The sequence below is a fragment of the Podarcis pityusensis genome (genome assembly GCF_964106645.2).
Source record: "Podarcis pityusensis genome assembly, chromosome: Z".
Taxonomy (NCBI): Eukaryota; Metazoa; Chordata; class Lepidosauria; order Squamata; family Lacertidae; genus Podarcis; species Podarcis pityusensis.
The window spans coordinates 31,357,749-31,383,347 of NC_138044.1; the positions used below are offsets into that span (position 1 = coordinate 31,357,749).

The 25,599-nt window shown below is 41.6% G+C and overlaps 1 protein-coding gene across 3 annotated transcripts in view; it reads right to left on the minus strand.

Moving 5' to 3' along the window:
* Window positions 1-25,599, minus strand: part of LOC308468843 (putative G-protein coupled receptor 34) — a 217,741-nt gene that overhangs the window by 54,270 nt on the left and 137,872 nt on the right. The gene's annotated exons all lie outside the window — the stretch shown is intronic.

A 25,599-nucleotide genomic window follows, 5' to 3' on the forward strand; every position in this document is an offset into this window, starting at 1 on the left:
CCATATGACCAAGTAAGGCATCTTTCCAACTGCAGCAGCCCCATTTCCTTTGTAAAAGATTTTGGGCTATTATCCTGCCCAACCCTGCTGTAGATCACCTCATGAAAGCTTTTGACCAAATATCTAATGACATCCCCAAAGACAAGAAAAATCTATTCCTTTACACAACAACAGCTGCCAGAATATTGATTGCAAGAAAACTGGAAGGGGGAGAAAATCCCATCACTATCAGAATGGCAAAACAAACTCGGCGAGTTTGTAGAAACGGCAAAGTTGACGGCAATTATTAGAGGCCACTCAAATCAAAGATTAATTAGAGAGTGGGATGGAGTGAAGGAATAAATCAAAAAATATGGTCCCGGAATTCAAATATTAATAGAGAATGTGTAAAACATGTAGGGGTAAGCAAGAAAATAATAGAATCAATTGAATAATTATTAAATTATAACAACACAACAAGATGGAAGAAGTAAAATATTGGGATCACACATGGGTGAAGGGGAGTGGGGGTATATGGGAGCCTATAATATCATTTATAATATAATTTGTTAATTGTGTTGTATTTACATACAACAAATGGAAGCCTAGATTATTTAGATATATTTTAATTTAGGTAATCTATGCAATAGGCTTATGTTAGAAAATGAATATGGATTTCGAATTTGATGTTTGTAAAAAAAAATGGTTTTGAAATTTAAAAAAAATTGGATTTTTCCTTCTCTCTGCAAGAGAAGAGAAGTGAAAGGCACTGCTACATCTGGCGCAGTCATTAGGGAGGTGCATTCAGGGATCAATTAACAAAAAAGAGGAGAGGATTCTAACAGCCAGAAAGGGTGCTCTGCTTGGAAAGCAGCAAAGAGCTGGCTGCTCCATCCCTTCCTTCTTCTTCTTCTTCTTCTTCTTCTGCTGCTGCTGCTAATGAGGCCTGGAGAAAAGCAGGCCGAGTTCCTGGCTTCATCATCGGTGCAATTTGCAGAGGGGTGGTTTCAGCAGCCCCCCACCATCCCACCCCCTTCCTCTATACTATGTAAATCGAATTACAGGATTTCCCACAGTTTCTGCTTTCCTCTTCATACCTGCTGCTCAATTACTATCTTTCCTTTTCAAATAAAAAATTGCAGGTTTCTCCACAGTTTCTTTACATACATCAGCAATATGTATGCTTCAGCATTTCCTACCCCAATATGTATTCCGTTCCAAACATGCCTTCAGGTGGTACAGCCACACAGCTCACACCCTGCCCTTAAGGAACTTTTCAGTTACTGCACACACTCCAAATTTGCGGAGGATGCACCTGTGTTACTCGCAGCCAGGTATTCCCAAACCCCTCAACACAAGTGTCCCTTCTCCTTTTCTGCACCCCGATTCAATCCCATGCCAACACCTTACCAGAAGATGCAGCCACACAACTCAGACCTTATATAATCCATGGATAAAATATAAATATCTTCTAGAACCTACAACCCCTTGGTGCATTTCACCCATTGAAGCATTTGCCGTTAAGAAGAAGAACATGGAGGGAAATTGGGCAACATATAAAATGTTATTAGAGGGGGAAATTAATAAATTAAGAGGAAAGGACTTTGACATCCATATATATTTGACAGGCTGGCTCCAATACTTCCAACTGAATGAAAGACAAGGAAAATAGGGTTTGCTGGAGAAATATCAAAACCTCAGAACACATAGGGACAGAGAAAGCTAAAAGATTCTGCCGTTTGATTGCACCCAAATGGCAGAACCTTCAGAGTGCTCCTTGCAGGCGTGTCTTCAACTTTAATACCATGGGGCTCCAACCATTTGTGCCATATGACCAAGTAAGGCATCTTTCCAACTGCAGCAGCCCCATTTCCTTTGTAAAAGATTTTGGGCTATTATCCTGCCCAACCCTGCTGTAGATCACCTCATGAAAGCTTTTGACCAAATATCTAATGACATCCCCAAAGACAAGAAAAATCTATTCCTTTACACAACAACAGCTGCCAGAATATTGATTGCAAAAAAACTGGAAGGGGGAGAAAATCCCATCACTATCAGAATGGCAAAACAAACTCGGCGAGTTTGTAGAAACGGCAAAATTGACGGCAATTATTAGAGGCCACTCAAATCAGAGAATAATTAGAGAGTGGGATGGAGTGAAGGAATAAATCAAAAAATATGGTCCCGGAATTCAAATATTAATAGAGAATGTGTAAAACATGCAGGGGTAAGCAAGAAAATAATAGAATCAATTGAATAATTATTAAATTATAGCAACACAACAAGATGGAAGAAGTAAAATATTGGGATCACACATGGGTGAAGGGGAGTGGGGGTATATGGGAACCTATAATATCATTTATAATATAATTTGTTAATTGTGTTGTATTTACATACAACAAATGGAAGCCTAGATTATTTAGATATATTTTAATTTAGGTAATCTATGTAATAGGCTTATGTTAGAAAATGAATATGGATTTTGAATTTGATGTTTGTAAAAAAAAATGGTTTTGAAATTTAAAAAAAATTGGATTTTTCCTTCTCTCTGCAAGAGAAGAGAAGTGAAAGGCACTGCTACATCTGGCGCAGTCATTAGGGAGGTGCATTCAGGGATCAATTAACAAAAAAGAGGAGAGGATTCTAACAGCCAGAAAGGGTGCTCTGCTTGGAAAGCAGCAAAGAGCTGGCTGCTCCATCCCTTCCTTCTTCTTCTTCTTCTTCTTCTGCTGCTGCTGCTAATGAGGCCTGGAGAAAAGCAGGCCGAGTTCCTGGCTTCATCATCGGTGCAATTTGCAGAGGGGTGGTTTCAGCAGCCCCCCACCATCCCACCCCCTTCCTCTATACTATGTAAATAGAATTACAGGATTTCCCACAGTTTCTGCTTTCCTCTTCATACCTGCTGCTCAATTACTATCTTTCCTTTTCAAATAAAAAATTGCAGGTTTCTCCACAGTTTCTTTACATACATCAGCAATATGTATGCTTCAGCATTTCCTACACCAATATGTATTCCGTTCCAAACTTGTCATCAGGTGGTACAGCCACACAGCTCACACCCTGCCCTTAAGGAACTTTTCAGTTACTGCACACACTCCAAATTTGCGGAGGATGCACCTGTGTTACTCGCAGCCAGGTATTCCCAAACCCCTCAACACAAGTGTCCCTTCTCCTTTTCTGCACCCCGATTCAATCCCTTGCCAACACCTTACCAGAAGATGCAGCTACACAACTCAGACCTTATATAATCCATGGATAAAATATAAATATCTCCTGGAACCTACAACACCTTGGTGCATTTCACACACTGAAGCCTTTGCCGTTAAGAAGAAAAATATGAAGGGAAATTGGGCAACATATAAAATGTTATTAGAGGGGGAAATTAATAAATTAAGAGGAAAGGACTTTGACATCCATATATATTTGACAGGCTGGCTCCAATACTTCCAACTGAATGAAAGACAAGGAAAATAGGGTTTGCTGGAGAAATATCAAAACCTCAGAACACATAGGGACAGAGAAAGCTAAAAGATTCTGCCGTTTGATTGCACCCAAATGGCAGAACATTCAGAGTGCTCCTTGCAGGCGTGTCTTCAACTTTAATACCATGGGGCTCCAACCATTTGTGCCATATGACCAAGTAAGTCATCTTTCCAACTGCAGCAGCCCCATTTCCTTTGTAAAAGATTTTGGGCTATTATCCTGCCCAACCCTGCTGTAGATCACCTCATGAAAGCTTTTGACCAAATATCTAATGACATCCCCAAAGACAAGAAAAATCTATTCCTTTACACAACAACAGCTGCCAGAATATTGATTGCAAAAAAACTGGAAGGGGGAGAAAATCCCATCACTATCAGAATGGCAAAACAAAATCGGCAAGTTTGTAGAAACGGCAAAGTTGACGGCAATTATTAGAGGCCACTCAAATCAAAGATTAATTAGAGAGTGGGATGGAGTGAAGGAATAAATCAAAAAATATGGTCCCGGAATTCAAATATTAATAGAGAATGTGTAAAACATGTAGGGGTAAGCAAGAAAATAATAGAATCAATTGAATAATTATTAAATTATAACAACACAACAAGATGGAAGAAGTAAAATATTGGGATCACACATGGGTGAAGGGGAGTGGGGGTATATGGGAGCCTATAATATCATTTATAATATAATTTGTTAATTGTGTTGTATTTACATACAACAAATGGAAGCCTAGATTATTTAGATATATTTTAATTTAGGTAATCTATGCAATAGGCTTATGTTAGAAAATGAATATGGATTTTGAATTTGATGTTTGTAAAAAAAAATGGTTTTGAAATTAAAAAAAAATTGGATTTTTCCTTCTCTCTGCAAGAGAAGAGAAGTGAAAGGCACTGCTACATCTGGCGCAGTCATTAGGGAGGTGCATTCAGGGATCAATTAACAAAAAAGAGGAGAGGATTCTAACAGCCAGAAAGGGTGCTCTGCTTGGAAAGCAGCAAAGAGCTGGCTGCTCCATCCCTTCCTTCTTCTTCTTCTTCTGCTGCTGCTGCTGCTGCTGCTAATGAGGCCTGGAGAAAAGCAGGCCGAGTTCCTGGCTTCATCATCGGTGCAATTTGCAGAGGGGTGGTTTCAGCAGCCCCCCACCATCCCACCCCCTTCCTCTATACTATGTAAATCGAATTACAGGATTTCCCACAGTTTCTGCTTTCCTCTTCATACCTGCTGCTCAAGTACTATCTTTCCTTTTCAAATAAAAAATTGCAGGTTTCTCCACAGTTTCTTTACATACATCAGCAATATGTATGCTTCAGCATTTCCTACACCAATATGTATTCCGTTCCAAACATGCCTTCAGGTGGTACAGCCACACAGCTCACACCCTGACCTTAATGAACTTTTCAGTTACTGCACACACTCCAAATTTGCGGAGGATGCACCTGTGTTACTCGCAGCCAGGTATTCCCAAACCCCTCAACCCAAGTGTCCCTTCTCCTTTTCTGCACCCCGATTCAATCCCTTGCCAACACCTTACCAGAAGATGCAGCCACACAACTCAGACCGTATATAAACCATGGATAAAATATAAATATCTTCTAGAACCTACAACCCCTTGGTGCATTTCACCCATTGAAGCATTTGCCGTTAAGAAGAAGAACATGGAGGGAAATTGGGCAACATATAAAATGTTATTAGAGGGGGAAATTAATAAATTAAGAGGAAAGGACTTTGACATCCATATATATTTGACAGGCTGGCTCCAATACTTCCAACTGAATGAAAGACAAGGAAAATAGGGTTTGCTGGAGAAATATCAAAACCTCAGAACACATAGGGACAGAGAAAGCTAAAAGATTCTGCCGTTTGATTGCACCCAAATGGCAGAACCTTCAGAGTGCTCCTTGCAGGCGTGTCTTCAACTTTAATACCATGGGGCTCCAACCATTTGTGCCATATGACCAAGTAAGGCATCTTTCCAACTGCAGCAGCCCCATTTCCTTTGTAAAAGATTTTGGGCTATTATCCTGCCCAACCCTGCTGTAGATCACCTCATGAAAGCTTTTGACCAAATATCTAATGACATCCCCAAAGACAAGAAAAATCTATTCCTTTACACAACAACAGCTGCCAGAATATTGATTGCAAAAAAACTGGAAGGGGGAGAAAATCCCATCACTATCAGAATGGCAAAACAAACTCGGCGAGTTTGTAGAAACGGCAAAATTGACGGCAATTATTAGAGGCCACTCAAATCAGAGAATAATTAGAGAGTGGGATGGAGTGAAGGAATAAATCAAAAAATATGGTCCCGGAATTCAAATATTAATAGAGAATGTGTAAAACATGCAGGGGTAAGCAAGAAAATAATAGAATCAATTGAATAATTATTAAATTATAGCAACACAACAAGATGGAAGAAGTAAAATATTGGGATCACACATGGGTGAAGGGGAGTGGGGGTATATGGGAACCTATAATATCATTTATAATATAATTTGTTAATTGTGTTGTATTTACATACAACAAATGGAAGCCTAGATTATTTAGATATATTTTAATTTAGGTAATCTATGTAATAGGCTTATGTTAGAAAATGAATATGGATTTTGAATTTGATGTTTGTAAAAAAAAATGGTTTTGAAATTTAAAAAAAATTGGATTTTTCCTTCTCTCTGCAAGAGAAGAGAAGTGAAAGGCACTGCTACATCTGGCGCAGTCATTAGGGAGGTGCATTCAGGGATCAATTAACAAAAAAGAGGAGAGGATTCTAACAGCCAGAAAGGGTGCTCTGCTTGGAAAGCAGCAAAGAGCTGGCTGCTCCATCCCTTCCTTCTTCTTCTTCTTCTTCTTCTGCTGCTGCTGCTAATGAGGCCTGGAGAAAAGCAGGCCGAGTTCCTGGCTTCATCATCGGTGCAATTTGCAGAGGGGTGGTTTCAGCAGCCCCCCACCATCCCACCCCCTTCCTCTATACTATGTAAATAGAATTACAGTTTTTCCCACAGTTTCTGCTTTCCTCTTCATACCTGCTGCTCAATTACTATCTTTCCTTTTCAAATAAAAAATTGCAGGTTTCTCCACAGTTTCTTTACATACATCAGCAATATGTATGCTTCAGCATTTCCTACACCAATATGTATTCCGTTCCAAACTTGTCATCAGGTGGTACAGCCACACAGCTCACACCCTGCCCTTAAGGAACTTTTCAGTTACTGCACACACTCCAAATTTGCGGAGGATGCACCTGTGTTACTCGCAGCCAGGTATTCCCAAACCCCTCAACACAAGTGTCCCTTCTCCTTTTCTGCACCCCGATTCAATCCCTTGCCAACACCTTACCAGAAGATGCAGCTACACAACTCAGACCTTATATAATCCATGGATAAAATATAAATATCTCCTGGAACCTACAACACCTTGGTGCATTTCACACACTGAAGCCTTTGCCGTTAAGAAGAAAAATATGAAGGGAAATTGGGCAACATATAAAATGTTATTAGAGGGGGAAATTAATAAATTAAGAGGAAAGGACTTTGACATCCATATATATTTGACAGGCTGGCTCCAATACTTCCAACTGAATGAAAGACAAGGAAAATAGGGTTTGCTGGAGAAATATCAAAACCTCAGAACACATAGGGACAGAGAAAGCTAAAAGATTCTGCCGTTTGATTGCACCCAAATGGCAGAACATTCAGAGTGCTCCTTGCAGGCGTGTCTTCAACTTTAATACCATGGGGCTCCAACCATTTGTGCCATATGACCAAGTAAGTCATCTTTCCAACTGCAGCAGCCCCATTTCCTTTGTAAAAGATTTTGGGCTATTATCCTGCCCAACCCTGCTGTAGATCACCTCATGAAAGCTTTTGACCAAATATCTAATGACATCCCCAAAGACAAGAAAAATCTATTCCTTTACACAACAACAGCTGCCAGAATATTGATTGCAAAAAAACTGGAAGGGGGAGAAAATCCCATCACTATCAGAATGGCAAAACAAAATCGGCAAGTTTGTAGAAACGGCAAAGTTGACGGCAATTATTAGAGGCCACTCAAATCAAAGATTAATTAGAGAGTGGGATGGAGTGAAGGAATAAATCAAAAAATATGGTCCCGGAATTCAAATATTAATAGAGAATGTGTAAAACATGTAGGGGTAAGCAAGAAAATAATAGAATCAATTGAATAATTATTAAATTATAACAACACAACAAGATGGAAGAAGTAAAATATTGGGATCACACATGGGTGAAGGGGAGTGGGGGTATATGGGAGCCTATAATATCATTTATAATATAATTTGTTAATTGTGTTGTATTTACATACAACAAATGGAAGCCTAGATTATTTAGATATATTTTAATTTAGGTAATCTATGCAATAGGCTTATGTTAGAAAATGAATATGGATTTTGAATTTGATGTTTGTAAAAAAAAATGGTTTTGAAATTAAAAAAAAATTGGATTTTTCCTTCTCTCTGCAAGAGAAGAGAAGTGAAAGGCACTGCTACATCTGGCGCAGTCATTAGGGAGGTGCATTCAGGGATCAATTAACAAAAAAGAGGAGAGGATTCTAACAGCCAGAAAGGGTGCTCTGCTTGGAAAGCAGCAAAGAGCTGGCTGCTCCATCCCTTCCTTCTTCTTCTTCTTCTGCTGCTGCTGCTGCTGCTGCTAATGAGGCCTGGAGAAAAGCAGGCCGAGTTCCTGGCTTCATCATCGGTGCAATTTGCAGAGGGGTGGTTTCAGCAGCCCCCCACCATCCCACCCCCTTCCTCTATACTATGTAAATCGAATTACAGGATTTCCCACAGTTTCTGCTTTCCTCTTCATACCTGCTGCTCAAGTACTATCTTTCCTTTTCAAATAAAAAATTGCAGGTTTCTCCACAGTTTCTTTACATACATCAGCAATATGTATGCTTCAGCATTTCCTACACCAATATGTATTCCGTTCCAAACATGCCTTCAGGTGGTACAGCCACACAGCTCACACCCTGACCTTAATGAACTTTTCAGTTACTGCACACACTCCAAATTTGCGGAGGATGCACCTGTGTTACTCGCAGCCAGGTATTCCCAAACCCCTCAACCCAAGTGTCCCTTCTCCTTTTCTGCACCCCGATTCAATCCCTTGCCAACACCTTACCAGAAGATGCAGCCACACAACTCAGACCGTATATAAACCATGGATAAAATATAAATATCTTCTAGAACCTACAACCCCTTGGTGCATTTCACCCATTGAAGCATTTGCCGTTAAGAAGAAGAACATGGAGGGAAATTGGGCAACATATAAAATGTTATTAGAGGGGGAAATTAATAAATTAAGAGGAAAGGACTTTGACATCCATATATATTTGACAGGCTGGCTCCAATACTTCCAACTGAATGAAAGACAAGGAAAATAGGGTTTGCTGGAGAAATATCAAAACCTCAGAACACATAGGGACAGAGAAAGCTAAAAGATTCTGCCGTTTGATTGCACCCAAATGGCAGAACCTTCAGAGTGCTCCTTGCAGGCGTGTCTTCAACTTTAATACCATGGGGCTCCAACCATTTGTGCCATATGACCAAGTAAGGCATCTTTCCAACTGCAGCAGCCCCATTTCCTTTGTAAAAGATTTTGGGCTATTATCCTGCCCAACCCTGCTGTAGATCACCTCATGAAAGCTTTTGACCAAATATCTAATGACATCCCCAAAGACAAGAAAAATCTATTCCTTTACACAACAACAGCTGCCAGAATATTGATTGCAAAAAAACTGGAAGGGGGAGAAAATCCCATCACTATCAGAATGGCAAAACAAACTCGGCGAGTTTGTAGAAACGGCAAAGTTGACGGCAATTATTAGAGGCCACTCAAATCAAAGATTAATTAGAGAGTGGGATGGAGTGAAGGAATAAATCAAAAAATATGGTCCCGGAATTCAAATATTAATAGAGAATGTGTAAAACATGCAGGGGTAAGCAAGAAAATAATAGAATCAATTGAATAATTATTAAATTATAACAACACAACAAGATGGAAGAAGTAAAATATTGGGATCACACATGGGTGAAGGGGAGTGGGGGTATATGGGAACCTATAATATCATTTATAATATAATTTGTTAATTGTGTTGTATTTACATACAACAAATGGAAGCCTAGATTATTTAGATATATTTTAATTTAGGTAATCTATGCAATAGGCTTATGTTAGAAAATGAATATGGATTTCGAATTTGATGTTTGTAAAAAAAATGGTTTTGAAATTAAAAAAAAAAAGGATTTTTCCTTCTCTCTGCAAGAGAAGAGAAGTGAAAGGCACTGCTACATCTGGCGCAGTCATTAGGGAGGTGCATTCAGGGATCAATTAACAAAAAAGAGGAGAGGATTCTAACAGCCAGAAAGGGTGCTCTGCTTGGAAAGCAGCAAAGAGCTGGCTGCTCCATCCCTTCCTTCTTCTTCTTCTTCTTCTTCTTCTGCTGCTGCTGCTGCTGCTGCTAATGAGGCCTGGAGAAAAGCAGGCCGAGTTCCTGGCTTCATCATCGGTGCAGTTTGCAGAGGGGTGGTTTCAGCAGCCCCCCACCATCCCACCCCCTTCCTCTATACTATGTAAATCGAATTACAGGATTTCCCACAGTTTCTGCTTTCCTCTTCATACCTGCTGCTCAAGCACTATCTTTCCTTTTCAAATAAAAAATTGCAGGTTTCTCCACAGTTTCTTTACATACATCAGCAATATGTATGCTTCAGCATTTCCTACCCCAATATGTATTCCGTTCCAAACATGCCTTCAGGTGGTACAGCCACACAGCTCACACCCTGCCCTTAAGGAACTTTTCAGTTACTGCACACACTCCAAATTTGCAGAGGATGCACCTGTGTTACTCGCAGCCAGGTATTCCCAAACCCCTCAACCCAAGTGTCCCTTCTCCTTTTCTGCACCCCGATTCAATCCCTTGCTAACACCTTACCAGAAGATGCAGCCACACAACTCAGACCGTATATAAACCATGGATAAAATATAAATATCTTCTAGAACCTACAACCCCTTGGTGCATTTCACCCATTGAAGCCTTTGCCGTTAAGAAGAAAAATATGAAGGGAATTTGGGCAACATATAAAATGTTATTAGAGGGGGAAATTAATAAATTAAGAGGAAAGGACTTTGGCATCCATATATATTTGACAGGCTGGCTCCAATACTTCCAACTGAATGAAAGACAAGGAAAATAGGGTTTGCTGGAGAAATATCAAAACCTCAGAACACATAGGGACAGAGAAAGCTAAAAGATTCTGCCGTTTGATTGCACCCAAATGGCAGAACCTTCAGAGTGCTCCTTGCAGGCGTGTCTTCAACTTTAATACCATGGGGCTCCAACCATTTGTGCCATATGACCAAGTAAGGCATCTTTCCAACTGCAGCAGCCCCATTTCCTTTGTAAAAGATTTTGGGCTATTATCCTGCCCAACCCTGCTGTAGATCACCTCATGAAAGCTTTTGACCAAATATCTAATGACATCCCCAAAGACAAGAAAAATCTATTCCTTTAAACAACAACAGCTGCCAGAATATTGATTGCAAAAAAACTGGAAGGGGGAGAAAATCCCATCACTATCAGAATGGCAAAACAAACTCGGCGAGTTTGTAGAAACGGCAAAATTGACGGCAATTATTAGAGGCCACTCAAATCAGAGAATAATTAGAGAGTGGGATGGAGTGGAGGAATAAATCAAAAAATATGGTCCCGGAATTCAAATATTAATAGAGAATGTGTAAAACATGCAGGGGTAAGCAAGAAAATAATAGAATCAATTGAATAATTATTAAATTATAACAACACAACAAGATGGAAGAAGTAAAATATTGGGATCACACATGGGTGAAGGGGAGTGGGGGTATATGGGAACCTATAATATCATTTATAATATAATTTGTTAATTGTGTTGTATTTACATACAACAAATGGAAGCCAAATTATTTAGATATATTTTAATTTAGATAATCTATGCAATAGGCTTATGTTAGAAAATGAATATGGATTTCGAATTTGATGTTTGTAAAAAAAAATGGTTTTGAAATTTAAAAAAAATTGGATTTTTCCTTCTCTCTGCAAGAGAAGAGAAGTGAAAGGCACTGCTACATCTGGCGCAGTCATTAGGGAGGTGCATTCAGGGATCAATTAACAAAAAAGAGGAGAGGATTCTAACAGCCAGAAAGGGTGCTCTGCTTGGAAAGCAGCAAAGAGCTGGCTGCTCCATCCCTTCCTTCTTCTTCTTCTTCTTCTGCTTCTGCTGCTGCTGCTGCTAATGAGGCCTGGAGAAAAGCAGGCCAAGTTCCTGGCTTCATCATCGGTGCAATTTGCAGAGGGGTGGTTTCAGCAGCCCCCCACCATCCCACCCCCTTCCTCTATACTATGTAAATCGAATTACAGGATTTCCCACAGTTTCTGCTTTCCTCTTCATAGCTGCTGCTCAAGTACTATCTTTCCTTTTCAAATAAAAAATTGCAGGTTTCTCCACAGTTTCTTTACATACATCAGCAATATCTATGCTTCAGCCCTCTTCTATTGCAAGATGGATTTCCTTCCAAACTTGTCATCAGGTGGTACAGCCACACAGCTCACACCCTGCCCTTAATGAACTTTTCAGTTACTGCACACACTCCAAATTTGCGGAGGATGCACCTGTGTTACTCGCAGCCAGGTATTCCCAAACCCCTCAACCCAAGTGTCCCTTCTCCTTTTCTGCACCCCGATTCAATCCCTTGCCAACACCTTACCAGAAGATGCAGCCACACAACTCAGACCGTATATAAACCATGGATAAAATATAAATATCTTCTAGAACCTACAACCCCTTGGTGCATTTCACCCATTGAAGCATTTGCCGTTAAGAAGAAGAACATGGAGGGAAATTGGGCAACATATAAAATGTTATTAGAGGGGGAAATTAATAAATTAAGAGGAAAGGACTTTGACATCCATATATATTTGACAGGCTGGCTCCAATACTTCCAACTGAATGAAAGACAAGGAAAATAGGGTTTGCTGGAGAAATATCAAAACCTCAGAACACATAGGGACAGAGAAAGCTAAAAGATTCTGCCGTTTGATTGCACCCAAATGGCAGAACCTTCAGAGTGCTCCTTGCAGGCGTGTCTTCAACTTTAATACCATGGGGCTCCAACCATTTGTGCCATATGACCAAGTAAGGCATCTTTCCAACTGCAGCAGCCCCATTTCCTTTGTAAAAGATTTTGGGCTATTATCCTGCCCAACCCTGCTGTAGATCACCTCATGAAAGCTTTTGACCAAATATCTAATGACATCCCCAAAGACAAGAAAAATCTATTCCTTTACACAACAACAGCTGCCAGAATATTGATTGCAAAAAAACTGAAGGGAGGGAAAATTCCATCAGTATCAGAATGGCAAAACAAAATCGGCGAGTTTGTAGAAACGGCAAAGTTGACGGCAATTATTAGAGGCCACTCAAATCAGAGAATAATTAGAGAGTGGGATGGAGTGGAGGAATAAATCAAAAAATATGGTCCCGGAATTCAAATATTAATAGAGAATGTGTAAAACATGCAGGGGTAAGCAAGAAAATAATAGAATCAATTGAATAATTATTAAATTATAACAACACAACAAGATGGAAGAAGTAAAATATTGGGATCACACATGGGTGAAGGGGAGTGGGGGTATATGGGAACCTATAATATCATTTATAATATAATTTGTTAATTGTGTTGTATTTACATACAACAAATGGAAGCCTAGATTATTTAGATATATTTTAATTTAGGTAATCTATGCAATAGGCTTATGTTAGAAAATGAATATGGATTTCGAATTTGATGTTTGTAAAAAAAAATGGTTTTGAAATTTAAAAAAAATTGGATTTTTCCTTCTCTCTGCAAGAGAAGAGAAGTGAAAGGCACTGCTACATCTGGGGCAGTCATTAGGGAGGTGCATTCAGGGATCAATTAACAAAAAAGAGGAGAGGATTCTAACAGCCAGAAAGGGTGCTCTGCTTGGAAAGCAGCAAAGAGCTGGCTGCTCCATCCCTTCCTTCTTCTTCTTCTTCTTCTTCTTCTGCTGCTGCTGCTGCTGCTGCTGCTGCTGCTAATGAGGCCTGGAGAAAAGCAGGCCGAGTTCCTGGCTTCATCATCGGTGCAATTTGCAGAGGGGTGGTTTCAGCAGCCCCCCACCATCCCACCCCCTTCCTCTATACTATGTAAATCGAATTACAGGATTTCCCACAGTTTCTGCTTTCCTCTTCATACCTGCTGCTCAAGTACTATCTTTCCTTTTCAAATAAAAAATTGCAGGTTTCTCCACAGTTTCTTTACATACATCAGCAATATGTATGCTTCAGCATTTCCTACCCCAATATGTATTCCGTTCCAAACATGCCTTCAGGTGGTACAGCCACACAGCTCACACCCTGACCTTAATGAACTTTTCAGTTACTGCACACACTCCAAATTTGCGGAGGATGCACCTGTGTTACTCGCAGCCAGGTATTCCCAAACCCCTCAACCCAAGTGTCCCTTCTCCTTTTCTGCACCCCGATTCAATCCCTTGCCAACACCTTACCAGAAGATGCAGCCACACAACTCAGACCGTATATAAACCATGGATAAAATATAAATATCTTCTAGAACCTACAACCCCTTGGTGCATTTCACCCATTGAAGCATTTGCCGTTAAGAAGAAGAACATGGAGGGAAATTGGGCAACATATAAAATGTTATTAGAGGGGGAAATTAATAAATTAAGAGGAAAGGACTTTGACATCCATATATATTTGACAGGCTGGCTCCAATACTTCCAACTGAATGAAAGACAAGGAAAATAGGGTTTGCTGGAGAAATATCAAAACCTCAGAACACATAGGGACAGAGAAAGCTAAAAGATTCTGCCGTTTGATTGCACCCAAATGGCAGAACCTTCAGAGTGCTCCTTGCAGGCGTGTCTTCAACTTTAATACCATGGGGCTCCAACCATTTGTGCCATATGACCAAGTAAGGCATCTTTCCAACTGCAGCAGCCCCATTTCCTTTGTAAAAGATTTTGGGCTATTATCCTGCCCAACCCTGCTGTAGATCACCTCATGAAAGCTTTTGACCAAATATCTAATGACATCCCCAAAGACAAGAAAAATCTATTCCTTTACACAACAACAGCTGCCAGAATATTGATTGCAAAAAAACTGAAGGGAGGGAAAATTCCATCAGTATCAGAATGGCAAAACAAAATCGGCGAGTTTGTAGAAACGGCAAAGTTGACGGCAATTATTAGAGGCCACTCAAATCAAAGATTAATTAGAGAGTGGGATGGAGTGAAGGAATAAATCAAAAAATATGGTCCCGGAATTCAAATATTAATAGAGAATGTGTAAAACATGCAGGGGTAAGCAAGAAAATAATAGAATCAATTGAATAATTATTAAATTATAACAACACAACAAGATGGAAGAAGTAAAATATTGGGATCACACATGGGTGAAGGGGAGTGGGGGTATATGGGAACCTATAATATCATTTATAATATAATTTGTTAATTGTGTTGTATTTACATACAACAAATGGAAGCCAAATTATTTAGATATATTTTAATTTAGGTAATCTATGCAATAGGCTTATGTTAGAAAATGAATATGGATTTCGAATTTGATGTTTGTAAAAGAAAGGGTTTTGAAATTAAAAAAAAAAAGGATTTTTCCTTCTCTCTGCAAGAGAAGAGAAGTGAAAGGCACTGCTACATCTGGCGCAGTCATTAGGGAGGTGCATTCAGGGATCAATTAACAAAAAAGAGGAGAGGATTCTAACAGCCAGAAAGGGTGCTCTGCTTGGAAAGCAGCAAAGAGCTGGCTGCTCCATCCCTTCCTTCTTCTTCTTCTTCTGCTGCTGCTGCTGCTGCTGCTGCTGCTAATGAGGCCTGGAGAAAAGCAGGCCGAGTCCCTGGCTTCATCATCGGTGCAGTTTGCAGAGGGGTGGTTTCAGCAGCCCCCCACCATCCCACCCACTTCCTCTATACTATGTAAATCGAATTACAGGATTTCCCACAGTTTCTGCTTTCCTCTTCATACCTGCTGCTCAATTACTATCTTTCCTTTTCAAATAAAAAATTGCAGGTTTCTCCACAGTTTCTTTACATACATCAGCAATATGTATGCTTCAGCATTTCCTACCCCAATATGTATTCCGTTCCAAACATGCCTTCAGGTGGTACAGCCACACAGCTCACACCCTGCCCTTAAGGAACTTTTCAGTTACTGCACACACTCCAAATTTGCAGAGGATGCACCTGTGTTACTCGCAGCCAGGTATTCCCAAACCCCTCAACCCAAGTGTCCCTTCTCCTTTTCTGCACCCCGATTCAATCCCTTGCTAACACCTTACCAGAAGATGCAGCCACACAACTCAGACCGTATATAAACCATGGATAAAATATAAATATCTTCTAGAACCTACAACCCCTTGGTGCATTTCACCCATTGAAGCCTTTGCCGTTAAGAAGAAAAATATGAAGGGAATTTGGGCAACATATAAAATGTTATTAGAGGGGGAAATTAATAAATTAAGAGGAAAGGACTTTGGCATCCATATATATTTGACAGGCTGGCTCCAATACTTCCAACTGAATGAAAGACAAGGAAAATAGGGTTTGCTGGAGAAATATCAAAACCTCAGAACACATAGGGACAGAGAAAGCTAAAAGATTCTGCCGTTTGATTGCACCCAAATGGCAGAACCTTCAGAGTGCTCCTTGCAGGCGTGTCTTCAACTTTAATACCATGGGGCTCCAACCATTTGTGCCATATGACCAAGTAAGGCATCTTTCCAACTGCAGCAGCCCCATTTCCTTTGTAAAAGATTTTGGGTTATTATCCTGCCCAACCCTGCTGTAGATCACCTCATGAAAGCTTTTGACCAAATATCTAATGACATCCCCAAAGACAAGAAAAATCTATTCCTTTACACAACAACAGCTGCCAGAATATTGATTGCAAAAAAACTGGAAGGGGGAGAAAATCCCATCACTATCAGAATGGCAAAACAAACTCGGCGAGTTTGTAGAAACGGCAAAATTGACGGCAATTATTAGAGGCCACTCAAATCAGAGAATAATTAGAGAGTGGGATGGAGTGGAGGAATAAATCAAAAAATATGGTCCCGGAATTCAAATATTAATAGAGAATGTGTAAAACATGCAGGGGTAAGCAAGAAAATAATAGAATCAATTGAATAATTATTAAATTATAACAACACAACAAGATGGAAGAAGTAAAATATTGGGATCACACATGGGTGAAGGGGAGTGGGGGTATATGGGAACCTATAATATCATTTATAATATAATTTGTTAATTGTGTTGTATTTACATACAACAAATGGAAGCCTAGATTATTTAGATATATTTTAATTTAGGTAATCTATGCAATAGGCTTATGTTAGAAAATGAATATGGATTTCGAATTTGATGTTTGTAAAAAAAAATGGTTTTGAAATTTAAAAAAAATTGGATTTTTCCTTCTCTCTGCAAGAGAAGAGAAGTGAAAGGCACTGCTACATCTGGCACAGTCATTAGGGAGGTGCATTCAGGGATCAATTAACAAAAAAGAGGAGTGGATTCTAACAGCCAGAAAGGGTGCTCTGCTTGGAAAGCAGCAAAGAGCTGGCTGCTCCATCCCTTCCTTCTTCTTCTTCTTCTTCTTCTGCTTCTGCTGCTGCTGCTAATGAGGCCTGGAGAAAAGCAGGCCAAGTTCCTGGCTTCATCATCGGTGCAATTTGCAGAGGGGTGGTTTCAGCAGCCCCCCACCATCCCACCCCCTTCCTCTATACTATGTAAATCGAATTACAGGATTTCCCACAGTTTCTGCTTTCCTCTTCATAGCTGCTGCTCAAGTACTATCTTTCCTTTTCAAATAAAAAATTGCAGGTTTCTCCACAGTTTTTTTACATACATCAGCAATATCTATGCTTCAGCCCTCTTCTATTGCAAGATGGATTTCCTTCCAAACTTGTCATCAGGTGGTACAGCCACACAGCTCACACCCTGCCCTTAATGAACTTTTCAGTTACTGCACACACTCCAAATTTGCGGAGGATGCACCTGTGTTACTCGCAGCCAGGTATTCCCAAACCCCTCAACACAAGTGTCCCTTCTCCTTTTCTGCACCCCGATTCAATCCCTTGCCAACACCTTACCAGAAGATGCAGCCATACAACTCAGACCGTATATAAACCATGGATAAAATATAAATATCTTCTAGAACCTACAACCCCTTGGTGCATTTCACCCATTGAAGCATTTGCCGTTAAGAAGAAGAACATGGAGGGAAATTGGGCAACATATAAAATGTTATTAGAGGGGGAAATTAATAAATTAAGAGGAAAGGACTTTGACATCCATATATATTTGACAGGCTGGCTCCAATACTTCCAACTGAATGAAAGACAAGGAAAATAGGGTTTGCTGGAGAAATATCAAAACCTCAGAACACATAGGGACAGAGAAAGCTAAAAGATTCTGCCGTTTGATTGCACCCAAATGGCAGAACCTTCAGAGTGCTCCTTGCAGGCGTGTCTTCAACTTTAATACCATGGGGCTCCAACCATTTGTGCCATATGACCAAGTAAGGCATCTTTCCAACTGCAGCAGCCCCATTTCCGTTGTAAAACATGGAAAAAACACTTTTCCATGGCACAACAAGTAATGCCGGGTGAAAGAAACATGGGGGGGGGGGGGGGACAGAAGCCCTAACAGAATAATCAGGAAAACCAAAACAATAATCAACACTTCTAAATACAGCCTATCACGCAAAACCATTCAATGTATAATCTCCTCCACAATTCACATCCTACCATCAAAGAACTTTTGTCTCACTTTAAGCACTCAACCTTTTCTGAGGATGCACACCTCAGAACACAAAGGGACAGCGGAAGCTAAAAGGACAGGCCAGTGAATTCTGTCTTGCAAGTAAATTTTTTAGATGACCCAGACCTTTTCTCAAAAGGGAGGGAAGCGGAAGAAAGATGGAGGAGAAATTGGAATGTGAATACCACCCCCTCCAAATCTGGGGCAAACTGGTGGAGACGATAGCGGTGGGGAAGCAACAATAATTATTGGAAAACACAGATAATAAAATGCATTCCCCTCTGGGTTGAATCCTGGCCATGGGGGCTCAATGCCCCCAATATTGAGGGGGCCAACATCCTCCATTGGGTTGCTGTTATGGGGATGCAAATGACAGCCACCATCAGCTGCAAGAGACACACGCCATAGGTAGCGGAGCGGGACATGTGACAGTGGGGATGTTGATAACCAAGAACGGACCTCTCTGAACGAGAAGCGGAAGATGCTGGCTGGCCAGCACGAAGACGCCCGCGAGCTGAAGGAGAACCTGGACCGGTGAGAGCACGTGGTCTTGGACATCCTATGCAATTACCTCTCGGGGGAGCAGCTTCGAGACTACCAGCATTTCGTGAAGATGAAATCTGGTCTGCTCATAGAACAGCGCGAGCTGGACGACAAGATCAAGCTAGGGCAGGAACAGCTCAAGTGCCTTCTGGAGAGCCTCCCCACGGACTTCGTGCTTAGCAGCAGAAAGGGAGCAGAACCTCCATCAGCCACCGGGACCAGCTGACCTCCTGCACCAGCATCTTCGCTCTGACCCTTCCAGACGCGGCTGCATCAAACCTTTTCTTCTCAGAATTATTTAATCAGAAATCTCTTTTAACTTTTTTTATAAAAAAAACTAATTGAGGGAGGATTTAATTATAATTTTTTAATTAATGTTGGGGTGGGGGGGAAATAAACAGCACGGAAAGATTTCTTTTTCTTCTTCATCTTCTCCCAGAGATCACGATTTAAATCTGTTTGGAATACATTGGATTCTTGTGGCCAAGCAAGATGCAGAAGAGACTGGCAGGAGGGAGGTCAGTAGCTAATTATAAATAAACTCAAGCTGTCCCTGCTGAAGGAGTCTTGCCCCCCTCCCCCCTCTGAGCCCCTGACAGTCGTTAAAATAATGAAGAATATACAATAATGAAGCCTTCATTAAAATATTAATGAGAGACCTGCTGTCTTGAACAATATCCATATTTATATGTTTTAAAGCTACAAGATAGGATTCTGTAAAGATTTTGTACATATGCTAACCAGTTATCGATTCTACTTCAACATGTACGTAGGGGGGAAATGGTTAAATATTATTATTTTTTGTACCTCACATGGGAAAAGTGGAACACCCTCGCCCCCCCAAAAAAAACCCATAGTCACACACCATATCTAAATAAAGGACTAGCCGAAAAAGCTACAGGCCAGGATCCAAGAATGCTTGCATGCAGAAAGATGTACTTGGTGAATGTCAACCCAGACGTTGGATGTGGGTGCAGTTTGGCATCTCGTTTTCCCTGGGCAAGGATCCCCAGTCAGAGTGCTATGGCTCTGTCCTTTTTCTCCCTCGCCCCTGCATGGTGGGATCCAGTGCAGGTCTGTGAGCAGGGTCCCCCCCCCCCACCGTACCATCGAGGGGGTCACTGGATTGCAGCTTTTTATCTCTCTCAGTGCCCAGTGAATGTTGCCAGTAAGTGACCTTTCCACAAAAGCGTTGCACAGCAAAATCCCGTCTTCCAGATCTGCAGTGCGAAGCAGCCACCGTTGGAACAAGCACTTGTGTGAACCAAACAACTCAGGAGTCAACGTGAAACTGAAGCAACGAGATACTTCCTCCTTGAGACTCCCTCTTGGGCTCTGTGATATTACTATTTTTTAAAAAAAGAAAAACAGTAACAAGAGAAAGCATGGAACTGCATGCAGCCTGCAAACTTATTTGAATGACTTCTTGAGGTGGTTCATTGAATTTCCTTATTTATAGATTGCTTTAAATGGAAACGGAAAAAATAAATTCTTCATGCTCCTGCTATTTGCAGAATCTAATGATTTGCAGAATCTAATGAACATTAATAAATTAAGCACTTTGAAATCCATATATATTTGGCAGACTAGCTCCAATACTTCCAACTGAATGAAAGACAAGAAAAATAGGGTTTCCTGGAGAAATATCAAAATGACTGGGAAAGGCTGTGGAGGGAAGACATAAGATTCATTGCATGTTATAAGGGGGCAGTGAAGAAGGAGGAAAGAGAAGGAAGCGCTGTCCTGTTCTCAGATTGGGGACAGCCTCCCACCTCCTTCTTCCCAACCTGTGGAAGGACCAGACTCAAATTCCTCACCTCTTGACCCCTCAGCAAATGTCCAAGCTACAACCCCAGGGTGAAGAGCAAACCTCAACCCCACAAGTCATGTGCCCTTAACTGAGTATTACAGTCAGAGGCTGCTATCTAAAGAAGTATCTCCCATTTGTAGGAAGGCCACTTCAACTTCATCTAGTGCTCAGTCGCTTTCTTCACTGTCTTCCCAGTGCTCCCGGGCAAGCTCTAAGGGCTCACTGACATCCCTGAGGTCCATAGACTATGCTACAAACCACTACTCTGCCATCCGGTCCAAGCCGAATCACATGGTTTCCATGCTGCCTAGGAGGGGCAATGCGGCAGAAAACTACATAGGCTGCCACCCAGTGAAGTACAACTTAAAGCCTAGGCAGTGGATCAGCACAAGCCTCATAAACCACAGAAACTTTGCACTGTATTCATCAAATGACTGCTTCTGAGAAATGGAATCGTGAGAGCTGGCACACACAACTGCCATACAGGGGGTGCTGCTGGCTTGGTGGTGGTGGTTTTTTTAACTTGGCTGCCCAGCCATCTTTGTGATATTGCAAGCCTTTCTCAGGCTTTGCCGTGCCATGGAGAAGAATGGTTTGGAATGCCAACCAATATGCACATTATACCTTGCGGCACAAAGGTAGCCATCACATGGAAAGACCTTCACGTTGCTCTTTGTGGCTTACATTTTGTGTGCGCCACTTGTAAGTGTTCCAGCCTTCACACCTGGTCAATTCTGTGCTGCCCTTACAAATGTTGCTTTGTAGTGCTTTTTTTGGTCTAAGAAATCATGGGGTGACTTGGTTTCATCAAGGGACTATAATATTAGATGTTTAGTGCAAAAAGAAAGTGTTTGCAACTGTGATTGTAGTATTCATCTTTTTAAAATATAAACATTGCAAGTTTTGGCACGCTTTCTGTATGCACAGCAGCTATATGTAATAAATCGTCATCTTTATCTAAAAGCATCCAGCATTAAAAAATCTCCTGCTACACGGCTCAGGAGATCGAGAGGGAGAAGGAAGAGAAGGCAGGAAGATTAATCATGTCAGACCACTAACTCCTCGAAATACAAATGTCTTCCGGATAGATTGCCCATAAACTCCACCCTTGGTCCAACACGGTTACCTCTTCCATGCTTAGCTAATCTGTTCCTCCTTCCCTCTCTGAGGAAAAAAACCTATACCTTTTCCCCATACAAATGTTTAACTTTAGCATATAAAATACACATTAATATAAGCAACATCAAAATACCAAAAACCAGTATAAGCACAGGGTGCCAAGCCAAATTTAAAATGTTGGTCATGGTAGGGCTCTATCCTGATAAGATGTCCCACCAAAGGTGTGTGGTTCAATCCTGAATATCCTGAGTGACTCTTCTTAGCTTGGCTTGTTTCACTACGGCAATATTAGTACTTTGCATTATGACACATTCCAAGTTTTTCCACAATCTTCATGTACTTTCTTATTCCTTTTCTCCAAGCAGACTGAATCCCTCGCAAACACCCCATCAGATACCTGCAGCCACACAACTCAAACCCTGCCAGCACTGAACTGTTCAGTTACTTCAACCGCTCCACATTTGCTGAGGGTGCATTTGCATTCCTCCGTTTGGAGGTACAATGACACCATTTGCAGCCACTGGAATCAGCCAGCAAGTGATTCACAAGAGCCAGATTCTGGACTTGAAGAATCCCAAGCACATTTATCTTCATTTTTCATTCTGGCCAAAATTATGCCAATAACCGTAAACTAAATTTGGCATCAATTGTGTCTTTATTTGGGGAGGTCTTGGGGGTCTTAACACGCAAGGCACCAAAGTCAGCCATGGAAATCTTGCCACACGTCATAGATTCCATAGGTCCTCTCCAGTTGTTCAGAAGATAGAAGAAGAAGAGAGAGAAAAGACCTTGACTGGGGAAAGGATCAGAAAATATTTGCTACTGCAAAGGTAGCATTTCTGTTTTTAAAATATATACATGGGGCTTTTTTGCAAAGAGAAGCATTTTCTGCGTGCACACAATAGAGAATCAACCAGGCTGGCAAGCAAGGGGCAGTATCTCGAGTTTGCTTGCTTGCTTCTCCCGCCTTAAGGAAGGAAATAAATCTTGCCCTTCTGCAAATCCCTGCTGGTTTCTCCTCCTTCATGGCCATGAAAGGAATCAGCCCCATCTGATCAGTCAGGATCTGCTAGGAAGCAAACTCTCTGATCAGAGCCTCACCATCACCCAGGGAACGAACAACAGAACGAAGCCCCTCGGCCAGTGACTCCTGCTGCACAGGCCTTCAATAAAATGCCATGAGTCTTGCCAAAACAAAAAAACCAGAGCCCGGCTCAGGAGGAGCCCAAGAACCTCCTTTACGACATGAATGACTGCTACTCCAAGCTGCGCGAGCTGGTGCCGAGGATCCCACAAGGCACCAAAGTCAGCCAAGTGGAAATCTTGCAGCATGTAATCGACTATATCTTTGACCTGCAGATCATGCAGGAGGAACAGGCAAAGAAGGGGCAAGATTCGCCCGCACCTCAGACTTCCCTACTCTCTTTAAAAGCAGCAGAGCAGGCATCCGAACTTTGCTCAAAAGAGGAGAGGAATCTCTGCCACTAACCTCTTAAAACAGACTGCAAGTGTGGGATCCTGGCACTTGGTCCTCTCCAGTGAGACAGGAGATAGAAGAAGAGAGAGAATAAAGACCTGAACAGGAGAAAGGGTCAGATATTTAACCCTGTGCATCCATTAATGAAGAGAACTCCACCATTCTCTTCCAGATAAAACTGTAGAACATGGGTCTGGCCAGGCAGTTTCAGATGCCTTGACTGGTCGTCCAGAAACAACCTTCTACCCTCAATCTGTTATTCTCTTCCAACAGCCTGAAAACAAAATTTGCAGGCCGGGGAGGGGGGGCAGTGAAAGCAAGCCCACTTTTTAATAACTATCATATGGCTGTATTAAACAAGAAGAAACTTTGCACAAGAAGAAATTTTGTGGGGTTTGTGTGTGAGACTGGGCGGATTATTATTCTTATTCTTATTCTTATTCTTATTATTGTTAAAGCTCTGAACACTCAGATTCTTCATGCTAGTTTACTGGTCAGGAGATTTCTTACTGAAATCGCACACTTCCAACATTGAATCAGCTTGTGATAAATGTGGACTAGCCTGTCATTTGCTCAGAAAAAAGGGAAACAAACAAAAAAACCACAACTTTGCATATATGCAGCTTTTATGTATATTTTGGATTATAGTTTTTTAACATAATTTTTGGGGGGTGAAGGGGACTTTCAAGAACATGAAAACTGACGTGTCTTAGGGCTGTTTTGCCTCATGGTTTTTGTTGCTGAACTCTAATAGAGAAAACACATGTATCTTTTTTGGCAGGAAGGTTGATTTCTTCATCCATAAATTCTACTTCCTTTGGTGTGTGTGTTTTTTAAAAAAACTTTTCATAACAGCTTTTTGCATAATAAATCTTAAGCTTATGTTTCTTTAAAAAAACCAAATATATAAATATATATATACACACACACATACATTGCAATTTCTGCTGCAGTTTCTCAACATACATCAGCAGAGTTTATGCTTCAAGAGGAGAGAAGTGAACGGCAGTGCTTTATCAGGCACAGTCATTAGGAAGGTTCATTTAGGGATTAATTAACAAAAAAGAGGAGGGGGTCCTAACAGCCAGAGAGGGCGCTCTGCTTGGAAAGCAGCAAAGCTATATGTACTCATCACTCCTTTTCTGCACCAAGATCAAATCCCTTTTTGAAAAGCCCTTAGATTGGCTACCCATTAAGGGGTTACTTAGATTAAGATGTTGCTTGTCCAAAGATACACCCTTATGCTGCTTGGCCCCTTCAACAGCACAGTTTAGGAGTTCAACTGCCTCTTCCCAATGGATGACTTTGTGGACTCACTAAAGTTTCTGGTGTGGATGTGGCTGTTCACCTGCGTTTGTGTCTTATTCAAAGGCTCTGATTTCACTCTTCAGTATTCCCCTTATTTATGAAAAGCACGAGGTTAAAAGTGACCATTCTAGTGAAACTGCATCTCAAAAAGGCACCGGCAAATGCACCCCGACTGCACCTTCCGTGGCCGCCTCCCCGCTGGCGCCCTACTCCGCCTCGCCCGCCTCCTACCCGTCCCCCGCCTCCGTCTCCTCTTACCCTTCGCCGGGGCCGGCCTCCTACTCTCCCCCCATGATATCCTATGCCTCTCCCGTGACTTCATACGCCTCCCCCGTGACGTCGCCCTTCCCCTCGCTCTTGGTGGCCACCAGCTACGCTTCCATGGCCTCCTCCACTTTCCAGAGCCAGGCGGCGGCTACCCCGTTCCCATCCCCAGGGGCCTCAGCAGCCCCTTCGGCTCGCAAGTGACTTCTGCACTTTCTGACATGGCCTCCACTTTCTCGCCCAGGACAATCAAGATCTGCTGAGAGGAGAAAAGGGGGTGGGGGGGGGACACACGCAACCACCACCAAGACTTTGGCGATGCCCACCCACCCCATCTAGGGAGGGTGAGGTGCGAATAACGAATCTTCCTCCGGCACTTGGTGGAGGAACAGTGGACTCCCTCGCAAGCCAGCCCAGCCCCCCAGCTTTCCAGCAGCCGGGGGGTGGACTGGGGTTGGGACTTATCTTTCAACTTCAACTGCCTGAAGGCACAAGCTCCTGGACACCAGAGTTCCTCTCCACTTTTGTTCTGCATGGACGAGAGAGGTCTTTTTTCTTCCGCAATTATTTCCCCCCAGCCCGCAATTCATTCCTTAGGGGGAAGCAATGGGACTTTGGGGAAAAAATCCATGCATAGACAATGTACTATTGTATTATGTGCCATGGCTTTGCTTTCCTTCTGGGTTCTTGATGTGAACAACCTCTTTGCATATTCATATTGCATTCTTTGGAGTACGAAGGGCCA